Source organism: Puma concolor, chromosome B4 (genome assembly GCF_028749965.1).
Source record: "Puma concolor isolate L17-30 chromosome B4, mPumCon1.1.hap2, whole genome shotgun sequence".
Classification (NCBI taxonomy): domain Eukaryota; kingdom Metazoa; phylum Chordata; class Mammalia; order Carnivora; family Felidae; genus Puma; species Puma concolor.
The window spans coordinates 139,237,924-139,252,608 of NC_141673.1; the positions used below are offsets into that span (position 1 = coordinate 139,237,924).

The 14,685-nt window shown below is 42.6% G+C and overlaps 1 long non-coding RNA gene across 1 annotated transcript; it reads right to left on the reverse strand.

The window, feature by feature from the left end:
* Positions 1-5,670: 5,670 nt before the first annotated feature.
* LOC147579559 (uncharacterized) lies at positions 5,671-14,151 on the reverse strand. Its single transcript, XR_015253193.1, has 2 exons — positions 13,970-14,151; positions 5,671-6,174 (listed from the first exon to the last, which is right to left on the reverse strand). It is a non-coding gene; the product is annotated as an uncharacterized LOC147579559 (long non-coding RNA).
* Positions 14,152-14,685: the final 534 nt, after the last annotated feature.

Here is a 14,685-nt window from a genome sequence, read left to right on the forward strand (position 1 = left end):
AAATAACTCACATATTTTGTTCAGATATAGTTCTTCAAAGAGAGGTAATTTCCATGTACTAAGTTATAATCATTCATAACAGTAAAAACATGACAACAAAGTATTTCAAAATCTATAACACAATTTTGAGGTGGATCCAGAGGCTTAAACGGTAGATCACGAATCAAGTTCAAATAGCAGTCATCAGACAACACAACTACATTTTGCAGTCTACGTACGAAGCCCGCCTAATTTTACCCTTGTGATCACCAACCGTGGAGAGCAATGCTGATTCCGGATAAATCTGATACACATGTACATCTGTTAAAAAGTATTTGAGTGAACTAATGGCGCAAACACACCCTTTGAATGTGCCCAGGACACGAGCGGCACAGGCAGGGCATGGGCATAGGCAGTGGGTCTCAAGCCTGAGAAGGCTTCCTGAACGGCGGGACTCATGAACTGAGTCTTGATTTGGAGACAGCGGTGATGGAGAAGGAGAGTAAACACCAGTGGGAGAAAACAGGAATGTCAGACTATGGTAGATTCCACGAAATGTAATTAGTTCAGGGAGGCTGGGGAATGTGGTCTCTGTCTGGAGTGGCAAGAATTCCAGGCATCAGATTATGAAAATCCCCCCGAGCCACAGAATGGGTTCTCTCCTGAACAGGGAGAGGGTCCCGTGAGGTGTCTTCAACCGGGAAGAGTCGCGTTTTCAAAGAGTGGTGGAGAAAGACTTGTCAGTTTTCTGGCTGGAAGGCTGATAGACTGGTTCCAAGGTAGAGGCTAGGAGGAGCAGGGAGCTTCTGAGCTGAGCAGGGGGCAGGCTCGGGAGGAGGAAGCAGGCGGGAGGGCTGTTTGCTAAGGCTGCAGGATGGTGGGCAGGCACCTGCGTTTCTGCCTGCTGATTCACTTCCTTTTGCCATTCATTTTGACATACTGTAAGCATTTCTTTCGTCAATTACATGTATTTAATTAATTATCATGACAAGGGCTGCTCTGGACCTCTTGCCAATCTTCCACTTGCTAATAAGGATCCACTGCTTATGTTTTTATTTTATTTTATAACTATAATACTCTCTACGCATTCTCATCGCCAAACCTGAACATATTGGCAATCTACTTTAAATATACGCCTCGGGAATTAAGTTCAGAGGAGGAAAAAAAAAAAAAAAGGACAGTAGAAACTGAATGGAACTCCTAGAGGTACCGGCAAGTTGAACAGAGATGAAACTATGCTTAAACAGCATGTCTCAGTCAGTTTTAACACATGTTCAAGGCTGTCCCCACCTCTCAAGAAAGTCAGGCTGAACTTAACCTGATACACAGCAGGAAGGAGAGGCCAACTAGGCTTCAGGTGGGAGTAATTTCTGACAGATCCAGGCCATTTGTTTTCCTACTTCTAAACAGTGAAGGTTGTGGACTGGGAAACATAGAGGCAGATAGATGCTTTCATGTCCTTGGGTGTGCACTCGTGAGGTGGGTTGCCAAGGATTTGGTTTTTCCGTGTGCAAGCCTCTCTCTCTCTCTCTATATATATATATCCCATAAGGTTACAATTATCACTAAGTTAATTTACTTTTAGAAACCAGATTGTCTCTAAGTTTCTCAATTTATTCCGAATGTCCATCCACTTTCTTATTTTCTACACTAACTCGAGAATCTTTTTTTTTTTTCTGGATCCATAACCAACTGCACCTAAATGATTTCTTGCACTCATCATGTTTCAAAAATATTTATAAGCTTGTTTTGTTTTTTTTTTTTTTTTTTTGAGTAGGCTTCACGTCCAGTGCGGAATCCAACGCGGGGCATGAACTCACACCCCTGACATCAAGACCTGAGCCAAGACCAAGAATCAGATGCTTAACCGACTGAGCTACCCAGGCGCTCCATGTTTAAAAATTACTGACAACACATATGAATCTATCTATAACACTAAAAAGTCCCAGTGATTTGCTCTTCAGCCAATTTAATTAACAGTACAGATAACATGTATGGTTCTCTATTACTCCTTCTACGTGTATTGAATTTCTCTCAGGAGAAAAGAAACACTATAGCTTGCATGAATTTATTATTTTTTTCTTACACCGTACATTTCCAATGCCTTAAATGGCAATTTAGATGGGCTTCAAAATACACAGGATGTGAAATATTTTTAAAATAAATTTTCTCACAACATGCTATGGAGTATTTCCTATTACAATTTTGAAAAAAAATCTTTATTGTAGGTCCTGAAGTAGGAAATATAGTTCATGATCCTGCAGTCTAATAAAGATCACAGTGGGCTGACTGTATAACATCTCGATTATTAGTTCTTGGCAAATTTCTCTCTAGGGTACTATTCTAAAGTTGTAAATGTCTACATCTTGAGTCCTGTGGCATCGAACAGAGATTTTACATGACGTTTTTCTGGAATCAATAAAACATCAATGCTTAAAACTGACTTTGAGAACCACAAGATTTTGGAAGATCTCTACTACCTCAAGTTTTTATTGATGTTATTAGCAGTCAAAGCATTTAATGATGACCTATTTATGAGGCATTACATTAGGTAATAAATAAATTTATAGAAACTGGTGACCTATATTCTTAACCATATTCATTCTGTGAATCTAGATTCAAATATCTGACTCTCTCACGAAAATCTCCATATGTTTCTCTTGCCTATATGACAAAGCTCAGTATTTCCAATTCTGAACTCACTAATACACTCCTTAAAACTTAACTTGTGGGGGCACCTGGGTGGCTCAGTCGGCTGAGAGTCTGACTTCGGCTCAGGTCATGATCTCACAGCTTGTGAGTTCGAGACCTGTGTCAGGCTCAGTGCTGACAGCTCAGAGCCTGGAGCCTGCTTTGGATTCTGTGTCTCCCTCTCTCTCTGCCCCTCCCCTACTCACGCTCTGTCTCTTGCTCTCAAAAATAAATAAACGTTAAAAAAAAAACCCAAAAACTTAACTTGTGGAATTGAGGTTCCAAGTGATCATTCCCAGTTAGAACACTTATCTTCTTTGGAAAGAAATCGTTTATTTGGGGAAAATAGCACATACGCATATAAAAAACTATTCGGCATAAACTTCAGTACAAGAAAACAGTATTCGACTGTCTCTGAAGGGCTGGCATGCATACCAGCTGTGGTTTGTGAGAAGATGACTGGTGGAACACAGTCCAATGCTTCATTTCATTTCTGTGTCTATGCTCTCAAAACGAGTGTATACTATATCTAGGAAGGACAATTCAGAAATACCAAAATTCAGGGTATTTTTATATTTCTGACTCCTTCATTCTCTATTCCAGCTCCACGAGTAACAAATCTTTGTGGGTTTCAGACCCAACGGGCTTACAGTTGCCATATTCTAATCTGAACTCCCCTGGGTGGTCCCAGTGCTAGTCCCACACTCTAGTCCTTCATCGTTCTTGGCGTCCGTGAGTTCCACAGTCTTGGCCCCCAGTTCAGGTTCTGTCATTCATCTCCGTATTGCATTTATGTTTGTCAATTTCAGGACATTTCATGCTTCAAAAATCTTCAATGGATTCCCGTTGAATATATGATAAAGACAAATTATTCATTTGGTGTTTCTGTCATTCCCTAATTTAGAACTGGCTTTTTAAGGCAACCAATGGAATGGGAAAAGATATTTGCAAATGACATATCGGACAAAGGGCTAGTATCCAAAATCTATAAAGAGCTCACCAAACTCCACACCCGAAAAACAACCCAGTGAAGAAATGGGCAGAAAACATGAATAGACACTTCTCTAAAGAAGACATCCCGATGGCCAACAGGCACATGAAAAGATGCTCAACGTCGCTCCTTATCAGGGAAATACAAATCAAAACCACACTCAGATATCACCTCACGCCAGTCAGAGTGGCCAAAATGAACAAATCAGGAGACTATAGATGCTGGAGAGGATGTGGAGAAACGGGAACTCTGTTGCACTCTTGGTGGGAATGCAAACTGGTGCAGCCGCTCTGGAAAGCAGTGTGGAGGTTCCTCAGAAAATTAAAAATAGACCTACCCTATGACCCAGCAATAGCACTGCTAGGAATTTACCCAAGGGATACAGGCGTACTGATGCATAGGGGCACTTGAACCCCAATGTTTATAGCAGCACTCTCAACAATAGCCAAATTATGGAAAGAGCCTAAATGTCCATCAACTGATGAATGGGTAAAGAAATTGTGGTTTATATACACAATGGAGTACTACATGGCAATGAGAAAGAACGAAATATGGCCCTTTGTAGCAATGTGGATGGAACTGGAGAGTGTAATGCTAAGTGAAATAAGCCATACAGAGAAAGACAGATACCATGTGTTTTCACTCTTATGTGGATCCTGAGAAACTTAACAGAAACCCATGGGGGAGGGGAAGGGAAAAAAAAAAAAGAGGTTAGAGTGGGAGAGAGCCAAAGCATAAGAGACTCTTCAAAACTGAGAACAAACTGAGGGTTGATGGGGGGTGGGAGGGAGGGCGGGGTGGGTGATTGGTATTGAGGAGGGCGCCTTTTGGGATGAGCACTGGGTGTTGTATGGAGACCAATTTGACAATAAATTTCATATATTGAAAAAAATAAAATAAAATAAAAAACCTTGAGACAATATTAAAAAAAAGAGGGGCGCCTGGGTGGCGCAGTCGGTTAAGCGTCCGACTTCAGCCAGGTCACGATCTCGTGGTCCGTGAGTTCGAGCCCCGCGTCAGGCTCTGGGCTGATGGCTCAGAGCCTGGAGCCTGTTTCCGATTCTGTGTCTCCCTCTCTCTCTGCCCCTCCCCCGTTCATGCTCTATCTCTCTGTCCCAAAAATAAATAAACGTTGAAAAAAAAAATTTTTTTTTAAAAATAAAAAAAAGAACTGGCTTTTTAGCTTCCCCTGGTTTTCTACCATAACATCATACACCTTATGATTCTGCCACACTGGACTCCATTCCTCTGCCCGAGTATCTGGGACCACCTTGCTTTTTTTCTCACCCCATTCCCTCACCCTTGAAGCATCATCTTCTCTTTCTGTGCATTGAAATCTGACTTAATCATCAGACTCCAGTTTAGAAGTCAGCTTCCATGAATGTTTTTACAATCTCTCCTCTGGCATTCTCCAGTACCGTATTTATCACTTTGTGAGAATATTTTCCTCTGTGTATTTTGCTGAGACATGGCTGCCTCTTCAGCTAAATTATAACTTTAGTCAAAGACCGAGCATTATTCTCATTCTTATTGCCCATAGTTCCTACTTTATATTGGATGGACATATGAATAAATGAATGAATAAAAGATTACATTGTTATTGACAATAACGAAGGGCATACAAATACCTGAGAAAACCCCGAGCCAGTTTATAGTTTTGAAAACTGTATGGTGTGGACATTTGGAAAACAAATGGTCAAATTATAGATTAAATTGATAATAAATTCTAGACTCCATTGATAATAATAACATTGTGGTAGAAACAGATTTACGAGATGCTCTGAAATATCATAACTCTCATAAGTATGTAAATTCCTAATTTCCACAATTAAAAAGTGGTTGCATTCGAGAAATAATAGAGGTGAACAGACATAATTCCAGAATATTTCTTTTGCATTTTCCCTGCAGAACTTGGTAGATGTCATTGTGGTTCTGCTCACCAAGATACGGTGTTTCATAAAGGCAAAAAACCAATTTCTTCTACACCACATTTTATCTGAGTTAGGGTTAGGATATCCCATTTTTTAAATATCAATGAACATTCACTGACTATCTACTAAGGCTAAGGCACGGTGCTGGGCAGAGCAATCCGGTGACAATCAAGGCAGAGCTCCGGCTCTATCCTGGCCTTCAGGAATTACAGGTGCAGATTCTTATTGTCCATTCTTACAAATGCTGTAATAAACACTAGAGTTCAGGGAGGTAGGGCAGGATTTCTGGAGGAAGTGATATCTAAGATAGTGAAAAGATTAGGAGTTTAATGACATTAATGAGCAGCAAATGACACTCCAGAGAAGAAACAGTCTTTATGGGGGCCTGAGGTTGAGACCGAACTCGAAACGCTATGAACAAACAGAACAACAATCAGTTTTGTGTAGAGGGACGGATATGGGTTCAAAAGAACACTGGGGCAGCAAGCTTGTTCAGAACTGGTACAACTTGTGGGTAAGTAGCGCAGACACCATCCTGAAGATATGGGCCAGTGGCGTATAAGTAAATTCCCTGGGAGTGCACTGTGGAAAGATTAGAGGCAGGTGCTATTAATGGGGGGTCAGGGGACAGTAACCTGGTTGGCATAGGGTGCTGACCCAAAATAGTGACAGTGACAGAAAGCAGTTAATAGAGTTGAGAGATAGTAAAGGGTTTAGATTCAAGCAGATTTGGCTACCGATTTTCATATTAAGGGTAGAGGGAAGAAAGTGGGTCAAAGACGAGGCTTAAATTTTGTCATGAACAAATTTGTGTCATCTGGACTTGCGGGAGAATTTGGGTGAGGAAGGGAAGAAATAACCTTCACTGTTTAGCCTACTCTTGTTTAGGGCTCTCTGCTACACTGTAGCATGACCAAGAGCTTTCTAACTGATACAGGCCATGAGGAATAACATACAGGCATATATCTCCCCACACACCCCTCTACCAGTAACTGTTATTAATAGCTACAGCATGCACTTCTAAAAATCAGTAACAACAAACAACAACAACATCGCTACTGAATTTCTAAGTAAGGCTACACAGGATGGGGTGGGGGGAAGGACCTGGGCATTGGAATATCAACATCATACAATCCTACCCTTTCTCAAGGTGAAGCAAAGTGAGATCCTGGAGGGATAGGGGGACAATGGAACCTGGGTATACAGTCCTTCTGGTTTCTGGGGAGATCTCACTAATTAGGCTGCTTCCTGTGGTGAATAAAAGAAAGAAAAACAAAACCCCCACCCCCCGACCAAAAAACCCAGCTGAGTTTCTAGCTACATATGTAGAAGGTATATATAAATAAATGTATGTACAAATCAGTACACAAATGTACATAAATGTGTATACACATATTTGTATTATGAAGGGTATACTCTGTTTATACTTAACAATATTGTTATTAAGGGGTTGTGGTGGCCTCAAGGCAGGCAGGCAGGCAGGCAGGCAGGGATGGCCTGCGTAGAGCTGAGCCCCTGGCCAGCTTCTCCCCCGCAGCAAAGCCGACACTGGCTTCGCGTGTTAAGCCTGAGGAAACTTCATGGGATGAGGCTGAGGCTTTCCCTCCGTTGTGACTAGCGTGCACATTTACACCCACACTTTTTCTGCCCACACGCCTTCAAGCCAACAAGGCCGGCAAGCCACTACAGCATTCCGCCCTCTCAGCAACTGGCCTCCCTCTCTCCTGCACCGTTTTCTAAGCCAGGCTTGTTCTCAACCCCTGCACGGTGATATCACAACCACCAGCAGCCACAGGTCAACCTCCAAGTGTCACAAGCAGGACCCTGTCAGTGACAGGAAACCACGTCCTGGGAAGAAGAGAAGAGGCTGCCTTCAAAGGAGTCCCCATGCACTCGGAGTCCATGAGCCAAAAGGATATGCAGAGATGCTTCAACATTTTTCAGGGCTGGTTTCTTGGTTTTTATGCAGCTCTGGTGCTGACAGACAGGGACTGATACTGACGCCTGAGGGCAAAAACCCCACTTCCCTTAAGGAAGGGGCATGTCTGACCATGATGCCCAACAGGGTGTAACCTTAGACTCTCTGTATATCGTGCTTTTTATTCCTTTATTGTTGTTGGCCTTGTGCTGGGTTTGTTTACCAAAGATTTATTTTATTTAACTGAACACTAAACATGGAAAACTTTGCACATAAAAAAAGAAAAAAGAAAAGAAAAGAGAAACGGAGAGAGAGGCAGGCAGGCTCTGGGTGAGGCAGGGCTCGGTCTGGAGCGCCACTCACGGGGCTCACGGTTCCATGGGCGCCGATGAGGTTGGTGATGGTCAAGGCGCTTGGGGGAGGGGTGATGTGTCCCACAGGACACGCGTGTTTTTCAATTCGTAAGTAGAATCAATTTCATTAATAAAGATCTTCCCACACATCCAGAGCAAACAATTAATGGGCTCCAAGGAAAAAACCCCACATACAGTGGAGTTAGAAGCATCCCAGGATAACAAAGAATATATATAAATACGTACACCCATAATCACTGCCGTCTCAGGGAAACTTTTTTCCTTCTGCCCCTTCTTGGGCATCTTCTGCTTCCTGATAGGATTCTTTTTTTTTTTTTTTTTTTTTTTTTTTTTAACGTTTATTTATTATTGAGAGACAGACACAGAGGACAGCAGGGGAGGGGCAGAGAGAGGGGGAGACACAGAATCCAAAGCAGGCTCCAGGCTCCCAGCTGTCAGCACAGAGCCCGATGTGGGGCTCAAACCCACAAACCGTGAGATCATGACCTGAGCTGAAGTCGGTTGCTCAACCGACCGAGACTGAGCCACCCAGGCGCCCCAATAGGATTCTGATCCTCATCAAGATGAGGGGTTCTTCTCGTCAAATCATCGATGTCACTGAAGTGCATGAAAGATTATATGGCTTAATAATAAGGATCTGAAAAAACACTAAAGTGAATGTGAATTTGAAGGCGGATGTGTCCTCCATATAAACCCTGATGTCGGCGTAATCCACGTGAGACTATGACAAAGCTAATGCTTGTGGACTTTTTTTTTTTTTTTTCAGGAAAATCAAGTCAATGGGTTCCTTTCAATTTATAAATGAAGGCGTCGCATGGCCCCTGCTACAGCCCAACACTGCTCTCCCCGTCCATCTCCACGGTGCCCGTGTGCCGGCTGACGCACACCCACTCCTGATGTGGGCAATGAACAGCGGCCAGGACTCTCCTTGCACTTCACTTCTATGAAAAATACTGCAGGAATAAGCCATTTTTGACTCTCATAAAAAATTAAAAAAAAAAAATACACTTTAACATTGCCAGCAGTGAATCTTTCTGAAAACTATCATCTTAAGGGTCATGGGCAACCAGTTTCCTTGTCAAATTCGCTGAAAATAAACTGAAAAAAAAATCCACTCTTGTAAGGGAAAGCGATGGAGGAATGCAGCAGGCTGACAGTGAGACGAAACCAAACTCCATCGTTTTGGGGGACAGGTTGCACTCACTGCCTCCTCCTCTGGGATATACAAGCTGCCTCCCTCCCTGCTCTGGTCCCTTCACTTTGGAGACAATGGATCCTCACCGTGAATATTTCATAGGAATCTGACTCTCCTTTATGGCTTGGTCCTACTTTTCTTCCGGTTTCTTTACAGCTTTCACTGGTGATAAAATACGTCTCAGGTTGGACATACGGTAGGGAAAGCAGTCTTTCCCAGGGCTGGAGTCTGATAAAATGAGTTCAATTTTCCTACTGGTTTCTCTCGAGAGACAGGCAGCACCTGCCTGTTTTCAGCACAGGGATAACTGGCACCCAAAGACCACTGTAGTCACAGTTATGCCAAAAGAAATTGAAATCAACAATCACATAAGACGTATTTACTATGGGAATATGAAATTTCAGAACCGAAATCTGTGCAATCTAACATACTGTTCACTGTCAGATAATGAAAAAAAAAAAAGAAAAAACTAGAAGTTCTACTCACATAACTAACAGTAATGTGTACTGAAGACTTGCAGGGACTTTTCCTAACACGGCGCAGTTTCAAAAGCAGAGAAGAGAAAACCCCATCTGTTGCTGAAGGTGGAAGGGTGAATTCCTCAGTTATCATTTAGAAGATAAGCTGTGTGAGGCCCGTGGGAGCTTCCTCCCCTTTAAGCACATATATGTGAGTGGCTATTATAGTGTGGCTCTGTCAGGGGAACTTAGCAACGAGATAAAGTAACAGCTGTATATTTTGTAGAGAAGTTTGCTTAGGAAGGCAGTTGCCATGGGAACGCCCGGGAATAGCGATTGGATTTTGTGTTGTATGAAAGTGATGAGTTTACTTTGTCTGGATTACGTGCTTCGCACTGGCAACTTCTGGAGGGGGGGAATAAAGAGGGAGAGAAAGAATAGTCTTTTCCGGACATTTGCATATTAAAAAACAATCCACGTCACTTTCGAAGAGACGGGGCACACACGTTCCTGCCAGGCTTCTTCATGGAGGAATCACATGCTGACACCAAAAATCGCACGTTGTGTGAATTCCTATTTCCAAAGACCTCTGACCGCTTTGTGCTGTGGGTCCATCTTATTCAAACGAGTCTCATTCAACTCTAAGTCCTCAGAAATTTGCCTAAAATACTTGCAGCTGGGAGATGTAAAAAAAAATCTTATGAATGAGCAAAAACGAAGTGAATTATACTCCATGGGGAAGTCTCTCAATGAAAAATCTGGTAGACAGGCTCTTGGTGGGGGTCGGGGGAGGGAACGGGAAACAGATGCTGGCTGATAAGAATTTGCTTATTTTAACAGGGAGACACCAGTGTATGTGCTGGTGGGGTTCCAGTGAATGGGGGTCTGACTCCACCATTTTCTCTCTGCAGGTGGCAGGACAGCAGCGAACTGAACTATCCTGATCAGAAGATGAGACGCATTTTCCTATTCCTTTTGTTCCGATGCAGGAATTCAAGATGGCCAGGAGCCGCGGGCGGGGGGCCTACAGAAGAGGAATTTATCCCACAGTTCCACAGAGCCCGCCAAGGCCAAGGCTGCCCACCACCAAGGAATGAACACCAAGGCAAGTTCACACTCCCCTCCAAACCCCACCCCTGCCTTGCCCCCCAGGCTTCCAGGGCAAGCCTGAGCGAGAAAACCTGTTTTGCAGATGCCTAGACAAGGCTGGATGAGATCTGACACATCCATTGAGGGGATGATTTATCTCGTCCTGAGTATAGGAAAAGATCACCTCCCCACCAAGACCAAAAATCTTTTTGTTAAAGAGAAACTCAGAAAGGTTATGGGAAGACACATGGAGAAGGGGCAGGTTTTTTGAAGTCAGGTCACTGCAAGGACTAGGACACTTGAGCCTACAGACCTTCAACAGTTTAGCAAAGTCTACCTTCCCAGGACATGTCGTTTTTGAAGAGCAATAAAGTGGTTGAGTCTTGCTGTCTGAGCTTGGTTTTTCCTTTGAGATTGGAAGTGAGCTCCACAGTCATCCCCTCTTTATCCTTCCTTATTTGTTTCCTGACTAAGTCAAAAATTTGGGAGATGCACTGTTTCTTTGGAATGATACTGCAAAGCCAGCGCCACTGTAATCTCCCCTTTATAGATGAGGAAACTGAAGGAGAGGACCTGCAACTTGCCTAAAATAGGCTCATTTTGGAGCTGGAACTTGGCAGGCTGTCACCCTGAAAGCTGAGATCCTGAGTCCATTAACTACACTGGAAGGTGCCCTCACCTCCCACAACTCAGAGGACATCCTGGGCCACCCTCCGCACCTAAACAATCACCTCGTCTGGACTCTGAAGACCAAAGCTGCCATGTACAGCTAAGAGTCATGGAGCGTATCAGAGCTCACTCTCCAAACCGTATTATCCCATACACTTCTTGTTACTCAATTTTACTATTGATAGGGAAACTACTCAGCTATTTGCAAATGTCTTGAAGGTCCTAATGTACTCAACACACCATGACTTAATTTGACTGTTGCCAAACTATGTTTTAAAACTATTTCCAGTTGGGGCACCTGGGTGGCTCAATCGGTTGGGTGCCTGACTTCGGCTCAGGTCATGATCTCACGGTTCGTGGGTTCGAGCCCTGTGTCAGGCTCTGTGCTGATGGCCCAGAGCCTGGAGCCTGCTTCGGATTCTGTGTCTCCCTCTCTCCCTCCCTACCCTGCTCTTGCTCTGTTTCCCTGTCTCTCAGAAATAAATACACATGAAAAAAATTAAAGAAAAAATAAAACTGCTCCCAGTTGAAGTCCTTAAAATATATGTGAAATAAACAAAATTAGGGGTACACAGAAATGGAACATAGGGACTATAAGAATACAATTTAAAAAAATTAAAATTTACCCAGAGTCCTCTTGGTTTCAGAAAGTTTATCTATGGATAGGGTAACAAGTTATTCTTTTGTCTTCACTTCGGATGTAGAAAGGAAAAAATAAGTTTATCTTGGAATAGAAATCACACAAGCTATATAACGAAGGGTATGTTCTGTCGATGCTTTGTAAGCCCAGGGTTTTGCCAGGAATTTAGTAAAATCTCTAGAAATTTCTTCCACGCAGAATCTTTCAAAAGGAGCTCTTGCTTTGAAGATAGAGCTCAAAATTCAAGGCTTCAGGTCGAAAGGATCAGGACAGATGATTCTGTAGTTTAGTAATTCTGGAGATCCACACATGTATTTCAATAGCTGAAAGTACTATAATCTGACACTTTTTTGCATAATCTCTTATTTAGCAGCTTTCTATCAAGCCCTGGAAAATAATCTGACATTTCCAGAAACCCAATATTGCTTCTTAATACAATATTGAAACAACAATTTTTTTTAGCTGAAATACCAATATAATGAAATATGTGCTCCAATTTGGAAATAAGCAAATCAAAATTATACAGATGAAAATAAATGTATTGATTTTAGCAATAATAGCTAGCATTACTTTCAGGGGAAGTTCTCTTTTCTTACTCTGTTGCCTTGACTTCACTTACCCTCCTGTCCCCATTTCACTGAGTACGAAAACCCAGGAAATGGCTGCGGATTCAGTAGGATTTCCGAGCCCAAGAGAACACGGTGAACCAGAGCTGATGCTGAACTGTATCCGCCTGGGAAATGCCTTTAACTGTTCTGTTCACAAACCCCACTCACAGCAACACCACAGCTGTATTAGCACCGACGTGGCACCCTTGCCTAGGTGCTACTGCATTAGGCCCATTAGCTCTATGTCTGAGGTCTAGAAAGAATCGAGTTTTTGTATGTATGTATGTATGTATGTATGTACGTATGTATGTATTTATTTATTAAGAGAGAGACAGCAAGTGGGGGAGGGGGAGAGAGAGGGGGAGACAGAGAATTCCAAGCAATGTTCATGCTGTCGGCACAGAGTCTGATGTGGGGTTCAAACTCAACAGAACGTGAGATCATGACCTTTGCTGAAATCAAGAGTCGGACGCTTAACCGACTGAGCCACCCAGGCGCCCTGAAAGAATCCAGTTTCTAATGTGGTGGAGGTGAGTTGTGCCTATAAACACTCGAGATGTATGGTCTTGTTGAAAGCAAGGGTGTGCAGCTCAAAAACATCACTCACAATTGACCAGTCACTCTTGTACTAAGGAAGCTCTTTAAGAAATAACGCCAGACTTCACGAGGTGGCGGCTGAACTCTAGAATGAATTGCCGAGACTGCTATGAGTGTACATGCTGAGATTTTAGGAGACTCAGATATCTAGCACTGCTTGTCAAATCCAGACCAGTTCTGACATGGTTTATTTCCTAAGGCCCCCCCATAGGACTATCTTTCTTCCAGCTCCCACTACATAGACGTCTATGGCAAAAGTTCGATCGAGATGTTACTTTCTGTTGAGATGGGAGAGGAATAGAAAGAGAGAACTAAGTTTTATGGTATGAACTTCTGGGTCGCCAAATCCAATATTTGTTTAATTTCTTGCAGATTTTTGAGGTCGTACCACAAGTATACTTGAAATTCAAACTAACGTTAGCTCTGAAGAAATGTAAACTTGGAGATCTTATGTCCCCATAAGAAACTACTTTTAATACAAATAACATATTTTTTGAATATTTTGAATATGCTATTAAAAAGGTGTTTTAATTAGTCAGACATGTTTTCATAATCGTTAATGTTGTTTTCCATTTATAATTACAGTGAGAGTATTGGATCATCTGTCTACTCCCCACACCGCGGCCTCTTACTGGGAAACGACCCTTGCACAAATCCACATGGTCACATGGGTGACTCCCAGCACCTGTGATGGTCTTGTGTTTAGGCAACAATCACCTCAAACGGGGCCCACCTAATTAGACCCGGCCACCGACAGGTTCATTTCCAAGGAATCACAACTGGGGCTAAGAGGCTTATCCGATTTCTTTACCATACGCTGGATCCTTACCATGTTTGAAGCTTCTGGAAGCTTTGATCTCTACCATGTGGATGAGTGAAGACAGTGGCAAAGACACAAGCATGATGCCGACCCACAGAGGATGTCTTTGCCAGGACCTTTCATTCCAGATGGGTCTTTAAAATAACTCAAAGCATCTGCCATTCAGGTTGCCTTTCTTCTTCTCCAGGTATTTCATTCTGAAAATAAATAAATATGTTTTAAAAATGTGTAAGTATGGGGCACTTGGGTGGCTCAATCAGTTAAACATCCAACTTCTGCTCAGGTCATGATCTCACAGTTCGTGAGTTCAAGCCCTTCATCGGGCTCTGCACTAACATCATGGAGTTTGCTTTGAATCCTCTGTCCCTCTCTCTTTGCCCCTCCTCCAGTCTCTCTCTCTCTCTCTCTCTCTCTCCCTCCCTCTCTTAAAAATAAACATTAAAAAAAAAGATAAAGTGTGTTAAGTATGATACAAAAGGGTTTTGTGACATAAAGAATTATCAGAGACTCATGAGTGCAAATTACCATTAGAACAATCTGGAAGTAATGCCTCATTGTAAATTATCCTCAAAAAATTCACATTATGTCTTAATGAACAGCACAACAAAAAAATGTTCAGGAAAGCTAATTTGTAAGAGACGAAAACATCAAAACTAAAAGTAATTCAAATGTGACATAAATATACTCACAGGACAAGAGACGGTGGAAGAGGTTTCAGGGTTTAT